Source organism: Protopterus annectens, chromosome 8.part1, assembly GCF_019279795.1.
Source record: "Protopterus annectens isolate FY-2018-M chromosome 8.part1, PAN1.0, whole genome shotgun sequence".
Classification (NCBI taxonomy): Eukaryota; Metazoa; Chordata; order Ceratodontiformes; family Protopteridae; genus Protopterus; species Protopterus annectens.
The window spans coordinates 487711147-487721573 of record NC_056742.1 but is presented as its reverse complement, the minus strand read 5'-3'; positions in this window follow the sequence as shown (position 1 = coordinate 487721573).

The following is a 10427-nucleotide window of genomic DNA, read 5'->3' as shown; positions in this document are numbered from 1 at the left end:
TGGTAAAATTACTGATTTGCTTACTTTATTTCGCAGAGCAGGTAATATTATGGTTATCGTCAGGGTTAAAGTTATGGGAAAAGTATCCACTTAGGAGGGCCCAGTTCAGCTCTGAGATCCTCCACAACACCTGCGTCTCTTTGATGTGAGAAACATATGATTAGGTGCACGCTTCACTAGCGTCAGTTTACAAACAGCGGGCTCAACCATGCACGAATGTTTTTTACTTTACTTTCCCTATTTTCATGTGAGAAGCTCAGAGCTTGAACTCTGACTCTGCCACATCTGGCTGTTTTCAAGTCTGTGTGAACCAACCAAGCTGAAATCATGCAGAATTGTGGCTGTTTTCTAGGGCTGTCTCTGTGGAGAGCCAAGAAGCTAGCACTTTCCATTTTTGGATTCCTAGGTTCAGGGAAAAGGTCAGTAGGAGTACAGTTAATTGAGCAGAGCTTGCACAAGCAAACATTAGGGTTAGGGTTTGGGTCAGGGGTTAGTAGTTAGGGTCAGGGTGAGGGTTAGGGTTAGGGTTAGGGTTAGGGTTAGGGTTAGGGTTAGGGTTGGGTTGGGTTAGGGTTAGGGTTAGGGTTAGGGTTAGGGTTAGGGTTAGGGTTAGGGTTAGGGTTAGGGTTAGGGTTAGGGTTATGGGAATAGTGTCCATTCAGGAGGGCTCGGTTAAGTGCAGAGACCCTCCTCAACACTTGCGCCCCTTCGATGCGAGAAACATACCATCAGCTGCGCGCTTAACTAGCGTCGGTTTGCGAACGGCGGGGTCAACCGTGCGCAGATTTTGTTTTTGAATTTTCCCTATTTTCATGTGAGAAACTCAGAGCTTCAAGTCTGACACTGCCAGATTGGGCTGTTTTGAAGCTAGCCAAGTCAGATCATGCAGATTCAAGGAGGTTTTCAAGGTTTACTCATGGCAGAGCTGAAAAGGTTGTATTTCCCCTTTCGGTTTCTTAGGGTCAGGGAAAAGGTCAGTGGGAGTATAGTTAATTGAGCAGACCTTGCTCAATCCCTCGGCTGCTTCGATTGGCATCATTTGTCAGGTCGGCTGCACTTAACTCTCGGGGGTCTGGGTTTTACGGCGTCCACCGTGTGGACAGGTGAAACTACTGATTTACTTACTTTATTTCAAAGAGCGGGTGTCCGTCATCAGTGGGATCAACCTCAACCCCTCCAGACCATAGCTCCCTAAACGGCATTTTGGTGGGCGCACTTAACTCAGTGCCATCTTCGAATGGTGGCGTCCACCGTCCGGCAGTTTAACAGATACGCTGATTATTAGGGGATAGGGGTGAGGTGACATTCCGGGACCCCCGTCAGATCGTCCACCCTATCGGTGGAAGTAACATATGTGAGCAGGTGCACTTAACTCCCTTCGGTCTTCGAGCAGCGTGGGTGGAAATACGTGAGTCTATACTGTGAATCTTAGAGTTATGGGAATAGTGTCCATTCAGGAGGGCTCGGTTAAGCGCAGAGACCCTCCTCAACACTTGTGCCCGTTCTATGCGAGAAACATACCATCAGCTGCGCGCTTAACTAGCGTCGGTTTGCGAACGGCGGGGTCAACCGTGCGCAGATTTTGTTTTTGAATTTTCCCTATTTTCATGTGAGAAACTCAGAGCTTCAAGTCTGACTCTGCCAGATTGGGCTGTTTTGAAGCTAGCCAAGTCAGATCATGCAGATTCAAGGAGGTTTTCAAGGTTTACTCATGGCAGAGCTGAAAAGGTTGTATTTCCCCTTTCGGTTTCTTAGGGTCAGGGAAAAGGTCAGTGGGAGTATAGTTAATTGAGCAGACCTTGCTCAACCCCTCGGCTGCTTCGATTGGCATCGTCTGGCAGGTCGGCTGCACTTAACTCTCGGGGTCTGGGTTTTATGGCATCCACCGTGTGGACAGGTGAAACTACTGATTTACTTACTTTATTTCAAAGAGCGGGTGTCCGTCATCAGTGGGATCAACCTCAACCCCTCCAGACGATCGCTCCCTAAACGGCATTTTGGTGGGCTCACTTAGTTCGGTGCCGTCTTCGAATGGTGGCGTCCACCGTCCGGCAGTTTAACAGATACGCTGATTATTAGGGGCTAGGGGTGAGGTGACATTCCGGGACCCCTGTCAGATCGTCCACCCTATCGGAGGAAGTAACATATGTGAGCGGGTGCACTTAACTCCCTTCGGTCTTTGAGCAGCGGGGGCGGAAATACGTGAGTCTATACTGTGAATCTTAGAGTTATGGGAATATTGTCCATTCAGGAGGGTCCGGTTAAGGGCAGAGTCCCTCCTCAACACTCGCGCCACAATGAAGTTAGGGTTAGGGACATTAGGGTTAGGGTTAAAGTTGGGGTTGGGGTAATAGGGTTAGGGTAAGGGTTTGGTTATGGTTAGGGTTAGGGGGATGGTTAGGGTGAGGGTTTGGGGTTAGAGTTATGGGAATAGTGTCCATTTAGGAGGGCCCGGTTAATTGCCAAGACCCTGTTCAACACTTGTGCCCCTTTGATGTGAGAAACATACCATCAGTTGTGCACGTAACTATTGACGGTTTGCGAATGGCGCGGTGAAACATGCACCAATGGTTTTCCTTGATTTTTCCCTATTCTTAGGTCAGAAGCTGACTGGTGCAAGTTTGAGACTGCCAGATTGGGCTGTTTGCAAGGCTGTGTGATCCAACAAAGTCAGATTCTGCAGAATCAGGGCTATTTTGCAGGGTTGTCTCAGAGTAGAGTTTTCGAAAAATGTATATATTTGTTACAGTAATTGGGATGAAAAGGTGGGGCAGTAGTGTGCACAGAAGAATCAGTAGGAGTATCACAGAGAGAAGATTATAACAGACCTGCACTGCTCACAGTCTGTTGATAAAGGTAGAACTTGCTGTAGTTTTTATTGATTTGTACGGGGTTCCGCTCTCCGTGTTCTTGTTTGCATGGGAGTTGCTTCAGGTTTTTTTTTTGTTTTTGTTGGATCTTTGAATGTGTTTAAGGGACTTTAAGAGGACAGATAGAGAGAGATGTATTAAGCCAGAAAAGGGGGTAGGTGATGTAAATAAGTGGAAATAAGAGACCGACAAGAAAATACTACAATTTAAGTAGTTCAGCTAAGTAGTACTTTATCAAAAACATTAGTTAAGGAACAAGCCATTATAATTAATAAGAAAGTCACACTGTTCAGTAATATGAAATTCAGTCTATTGCCATGTTAAGTTCACAGAATGCAGAGTAATTCATTGCCAGTACACTTTTCCAGCTATTTGTTCCTACTTATTAATGCATGCCAACAGAACTGAGCAACATGGTGGCAGGAAGTAAAATTAAAGTAAAATCAATCCGTTTCCACAGGAGACAGGAAAAGAATAGGCACTCAAAATAAGATAAGTAGTAAAATCTAACACAGGTTGAAACAGCACAGTGACTGAATAACGATGAGAGCACTCAGTAAAAATTTAAAAGCAGTAGCACTAATGTATTCTAGTAAGCTTTTTAACAAAATCAGACTAAGTCCATCTGAAACAGTGTATTTCCAAATTGTAAACAGTAAATTGCAGCAAGTTTAACAGTAAAAGTTCATTACTTCATTAAAGTAATTAAACCTACTTCTGCACACTAAATAGAAAATGACCAAGACAATATAGATATTTTACAGCTGAAGCTGTACACTTAATTTAAAAACAGTGAGAGCAAGGTGTTCTAGTAAGCTGTTGAATAAAATCAGTCTAAGTCAAGTTGAAACAGTGTATTTCCAAATTGTAAACAGTAAAGTGCAACAAGTTTATATCAGTAAAAGGGGATTACTTCCTTAACGTAAGTAATCTACAGCTGCACTCAATTAGAAAATGACCAAGACTGCATAGACATTGTATAGGTGGGGTTATACACTTAAGCAAATTACATAGCAGAAGTTTTCAAACACCTGTGCATAGCCTTTTAAAATAAATTAAACAGAAAAAAGATTCCATTGAATCTTCTACATATCAAATGGTAGTTACAGATGTGCACACTACTGAGGGACACCCATGGGACAGAGAGAAACTAAGTGTAGTCAGGCAGAGGTTTTTAGTATTTAAAAATGGTGGCACAGCTCAGGGGAGGAATAAGTAAACTCTCAAGAGGAAGTGGGAGGGTATAGACAGGATTGATGGGATGGGAAGCTTACAACAAGATTATGTTAGGAGATGGGAAGCTTACAACAAGATTATGTTAGGTGACCGAGAGAAGGCGGGGCTAAGAACCAGGGCTTGGATAAAGCTGCAAGAAAACAGGTTTGACAGGGCTAGGAAACTTACACTAGAATTATGTTAGGAGACAAGAAAAGGGGGGTGGCTATATACCAGGACTTGGAGAACGCTGTGAGAAGAGAAAAACAATCAACCAGCTAACCCATGTCAGTACCTGAAGGTGTCTGTTTATCTATGTCAATTCAAAAGCAGATTTAGTAGAGCATCAGGGAAGTGGAATATAAAATAAATGTAAAGCTTAGTGAAACTGTATATATTTGTTACAATAAACAGGAAAATAAAATATAAGAATATAAAATAAATGTGATATATAAGATAAATAAAATATAAGAATATAAAATAAATGCAAAGCTTTGGAAAAATGTGTATATTTGTCATAGTAAATGGGAGGAAAAGAAGGGGTCCAGTAGTGTGCACAGTAGAAGAATCACTAGGCGTATCACACAGAAAAGATTATAATAGACCTGCACTGCTTACAGTTTGTTGATAAAAGTAGAACTTGAAGTAGCTTTTACTGGTTTGTACGGGGTTCTGCTCTCCATGCTCTTATATGCAGGCAATTGGGTTCTGTTTTGTTTGATGGAACTGCTTACAAAGTTCCAACAAAAACACATTCAGTCTGTTGATAAAAGTAGGCTTAGGGTTGTTAGGGTTATTAATGATAGGGACAGGGGTTAGGGTTATTAGGGTTAGAGTTATTAGGGTTAGAGTAAGTGTTAGAGTAAGTGTAAGTGTTAGTGTAAGTGTTGGTGTAAGTGTTAGTGTACATGTTGCTGTAAGTGTTGGTGTACATGTATGTGTTGGTGTAAGTGTTGGTGTTAGTGTAAGTGTTGGTGTAAGTGTAGGTGTTTGGTGTAAGTGTAAGTGTTGGTGTAAGTGTAGGTGTTTGGTGTAAGTGTAAGTCTTGGTGTAAGTGTAAGTGTATATGTAAGTGTTAGTGTTGCTGTAAGTGTTGGTGTAAGTGTAGGTGCTGGTGTAAGTGTACATGTTGCTGTAAGTGTTGGTGTACATGTATGTGTTGGTGTAAGTGTTGGTGTTAGTGTGTGTTGGTGTAAGTGTTGGTGTAAGTGTAGGTGTTTGGTGTAAGTGTAAGTCTTGGTGTAAGTGTAAGTGTAGGTGTAAGTGTTAGTGTTGCTGTAAGTGTTGGTGGACATGTATGTGTTGGTGTAAGTGTAGGTGTTTGGTGTAAGTGTAAGTCTTGGTGTAAGTGTAAGTCTTGGTGTAAGTGTAAGTGTAAGTGTTAGTGTTGCTGTAAGTGTTGGTGTAAGTGTAGGTGCTGGTGTTGGTGTAAGTGTTGGTGTAGGTGTAAGTGTAGGTGTAAGTGTTGGTGTAGGTGTAAGTGTAAGTGTAGGTGTAAGTGTTAGTGTTGCTGTAAGTGTTGATGTTGGTGTAAGTGTACGGTTTGGTTTGGTGTTGGTGTAAGTGTAAGTGTAGGTGTTGGTGTTAGTAGGGTTATTAGGGTTAGTGTTGGGGTTAGGGTTAGGGTTAGGATGACAACGACATTAGGGGTTAGGGTTAGGGTTAGAGTTATGGAAATAGTGTCCATTCAGGAGGGCTCGGTTAAGCTCGGAGACCCACCTCAACACTTTTGCACCTTCGATGCAAGAAACATACCACCAGCTGCGCGCTTAACTAGCATCGGTTTGCGAACGGCGGGGTCAACCGTGCGCAGATTTTGTTTTTGAATTTTCCCTATTTTCATGTCAGAAACTCAGAGCTTCAAGTCTGACACTGCCAGATTGGGCTGTTTTGAAGCTAGCCAAGTCAGATCATGCAGATTCAAGGCTGTTTGCAAGGTTGACACATAGCAGAGCTGAAAAGATTGTATTTCCCCTTTCGGTTTCTTAGGGTCAAGGAAAAGGTTAGTGGGAGTATAGTTAATTGAGCAGACCTTGATCAACCCCTCGGCTGCTTTGATTGGCATCGTTTGGCAGGACAGCTGCGCTTATCTCTCGGGGGTCTGGGTTTTACAGCGTCCACCATGTGGAAAGGTGGAACTACTGATTTGCTTACTTTATTTCAAAGAGCGGGTGACCGTCATCAGTGGGATCAACCTCAACCCCTCTAAACGTTCGCTCCCTAAACGTCATTTTGGTGGGCGCACTTAACTCAATGCCATTTTCGAATAGTGGCGTTAGGGTTGGGGTTAGGGGTTGGGGTTGTGGTTAGGGGTTAGGGTTGGAGTTGGGGTGAGGGTTAGGGTTGGGGTGAGGGTGAGGTTGAGGGTTAGGGTCAGGGTTAGGGGTTGGGGTTAGGGGTTGGGGTTAGGGTTAGGACCAACAACGTTAGGGGGTTAGGGTTAGGGTTAGGGGTTAGGGTTAGAGTTTTGGGAATAGTGTCCATTCAGGAGGGCTCAGTTAAGCGCAGAGACCCTCCTCAACACTTGTGCCCCTTCGATGCGAGAAACATACCATCAGCTGCGCGCTTAACTAGCGTCGATTTGCGAACGTTAGGGTCAGGGGGTTAGGGTGAGGGTCAGCGTCAGCGTCAGGGTCAGCGTCAGCGTCAGGGTCAGGGTCAGGGGGTTAGGGTCAGGGTCAGGGTTAGGGTCAGGGTCAGGGTTAGTGTCAGGGTTAGGGTGAGGGTCAGGGTCAGCGTCAGGGTCAGGGTCAGGGTTAGGGTCAGGGTCAGGGTCAGGGTCAGGGTTAGGGTTAGGGTTAGGGTTAGGGTTAGGGGTTAGGGTTAGGGGGTTAGGGTTAGAGGGTTAGGGTTAGGGGTTAGGGTTAGGGGGTTAGGGTTAGGGTTAGGGTTGGGGTTGGGGTTAGGGTTAGGGTTAGGGTTAGGGTTAGGGTTAGGGGGTTAGGGGGTTAGGGTTAGGGTTGGGTTAGGGTTAGGGTTAGGGTTAGGGTTAGGGTTAGGGGTTAGGGGTTAGGGGAATAGTGTCCATTCAGGAGGGCCCAGTTAAGCGCAGAGACCCTCCTCAATACTTGCACCTCTTCGATGCGAGAAACATACCATCAGCTGCGCACTTAACTAGCATCGGTTTGCGAACGGCGGGGTCAACCATGCGCAGATTTTGTTTTTGAATTTTCCCTATTTTCATGTGAGAAACTCAGAGCTTCAAGTCTGACACTGCCAGATTGGGCTGTTTTGAAGCTAGCCAAGTCAGATCATGCAGATTCAAGGAGGTTTTCAAGGTTTACTCATGGCAGAGCTGAAAAGGTTGTATTTCCCCTTTCGGTTTCTTAGGGTCAGGGAAAAGGTCAGTGGGAGTATAGTTAATTGAGCAGACCTTGCTCAACCCCTCGGCTGCTTCGATTGGCATCGTTTGGCAGGGCAGCTGCACTTAACTCTCGGGGGTCTGGGTTTTACGGCGTCCACCGTGTGGACAGGTGAAACTACTGATTTACTTACTTTATTTCAAAGAGCGGGTGTCCGTCATCAGTGGGATGTACCTCAACCCCTCCAGATGATCGCTCCCTAAACCGCATTTTGGTGGGCGCACTTAAATGGTGGCGTCCACCGTCCAGCAGTTTAACAGATACGCTGATTATTAGGGGATAGGGGTGAGGTGACATTCTGGGACCCCCATCAGATCGTCCACCCTATCGGAGGAAGTAACATATGTGAGCAGGTGCACTTAACTCCCTTCGGTCTTCGAGCAGCGGGGGCAGAAATACGTGAGTCTATACTGTGAATCTTAGAGTTATGGGAATAGTGTCCATTCAGGAGGGCTCGGTTAAGCGCAGAGACCCTCCTCAACACTTGCGCCCCTTCGATGCGAGAAACATACCATCAGCTGCGCGCTTAACTAGCATCGGTTTGCGAACGGCGGGGTCAACCGTGCGCAGATTTTGTTTTTGAATCTTCCCTATTTGCATGTGAGAAACTCAGAGCTTCAAGTCTGACACTGCCAGATTGGGCTGTTTTGAAGCTAGCCAAGTCAGATCATGCAGATTCAAGGAGGTTTTCAAGGTTTACTCATGGCAGAGCTGAAAAGGTTGTATTTCCCCTTTCGGTTTCTTAGGGTCAGGGAAAAGGTCAGTGGGAGTATAGTTAATTGAGCAGACCTTGCTCAACCCCTCGGCTGCTTTGATTGGCATCGTTTGGCAGGTCGGCTGCACTTAACTCTCGGGGGTCTGGGTTTTATGGCGTCCACCGTGTAGACAGGTGAAACTACTGATTTACTTACTTTATTTCAAAGAGCGGGTATCCGTCATCAGTGGGATCAACCTCATCTCATCCAGACAATTGCTCCCTAAACCGCATTTTGGTGGGCGCACTTAACTCGATGCCGTCTTCGAATGGTGGCGTCCACCGTCCAGCAGTTTAACAGATATGCTGATTATTAGGGGATAGGGGTGAGGTGACATTCCGGGACCCCTGTCAGATCGTCCACCCTATCGGAGGAAGTAACATATGTGAGCGGGTGCACTTAACTCCCTTCGGTCTTCGAGCAGCGGGGGCGGAAATACGTGAGTCTATACTGTGAATCTTAGAGTTATGGGAATAGTGTCCATTTAGGGTTAGGGTTAGGGTTAGGGTCAGGGTTAGGGTTAGAGTCAGGGTCAGGGTCAGGGTCAGGGTCTGGGTTAGGGTTAGGGTTAGGGTCAGGGTCAGGGTTAGGGTTAGGGTTAGAGTTATGGGAATAGTGTCCATTTAGGAGGGCCCGGTTAATTGCCAAGACCCTGTTCAACACTTGTGCCCCTTTGATGTGAGAAACATACCATCAGTTGTGCACGTAACTATTGACGGTTTGCGAATGGCGCGGTGAAACATGCACCAATGGTTTTCCTTGATTTTTCCCTATTCTTAGGTCAGAAGCTGACTGGTGCAAGTTTGAGACTGCCAGATTGGGCTGTTTGCAAGGCTGTGTGATCCAACAAAGTCAGATTCTGAAGAATCAGGGCTATTTTGCAGGGTTGTCTCAGAGTAGAGTTTTCGAAAAATGTATATATTTGTTACAGTAATTGGGATGAAAAGGTGGGGCAGTAGTGTGCACAGAAGAATCAGTAGGAGTATCACAGAGAGAAGATTATAACAGACCTGCACTGCTCACAGTCTGTTGATAAAGGTAGAACTTGCTGTAGTTTTTATTGATTTGTACGGGTTCCGCTCTCCGTGTTCTTGTTTGCATGGGAGTTGCTTCAGGTTTTTTTTTTTGTTTTTGTTGGATCTTTGAATGTGTTTAAGGGACTTTAAGAGGACAGAGAGAGAGAGATGTATTAATAAAGGGGGTAGGTGAGGGTAGTGTAAATAAGGACAAGAAAATACTACAATTTAAGTAGTTCAGCTAAGTAGTACTTTATCAAAAACATTAGTTAAGGAACAAGCCATTATAATTAATAAGAAAGTCACACTGTTCAGTAATATGAAATTCAGTCTATTGCCATGTTAAGTTCACAGAATGCAGAGTAATTCATTGCCAGTACACTTTTCCAGCTATTTGTTCCTACTTATTAATGCATGCCAACAGAACTGAGCAACATGGTGGCAGGAAGTAAAATTAAAGTAAAATCAATCCGTTTCCACAGGAGACAGGAAAAGAATAGGCACTCAAAATAAGATAAGTAGTAAAATCTAACACAGGTTGAAACAGCACAGCGACTGAATAACGATGAGAGCACTCAGTAAAAATTTAAAAGCAGTAGCACTAATGTATTCTAGTAAGCTTTTTAACAAAATCAGACTAAGTCCATCTGAAACAGTGTATTTCCAAATTGTAAACAGTAAATTGCAGCAAGTTTAACAGTAAAAGTTCATTACTTCATTAAAGTAATTAAACCTACTTCTGCACACTAAATAGAAAATGACCAAGACAATATAGATATTTTACAGCTGAAGCTGTACACCTTAACCTAATGGTTAAGGTGTTTGCCTTACAAACACAAGGTGCAGGGTTTGAGTCTCAGAAGAGATAATTGGCTAGGCTTACAATGGCTCGCAAGGGCAGTTAGCTTAGTACTAACCTATGAACCTATAAAAACAGTGAGAGCAAGGTGTTCTAGTAAGCTGTTGAATAAAATCAGTCTAAGTCAAGTTGAAACAGTGTATTTCCAAATTGTAAACAGTAAAGTGCAACAAGTTTATATCAGTAAAAGGGGATTACTTCCTTAACGTAAGTAATCTACAGCTGCACTCAATTAGAAAATGACCAAGACTGCATAGACATTGTATAGGTGGGGTTATACACTTAAGCAAATTACATAGCAGAAGTTTTCAAACACCTGTGCATAGCCTTTTAAAATAAATTAAACAGAT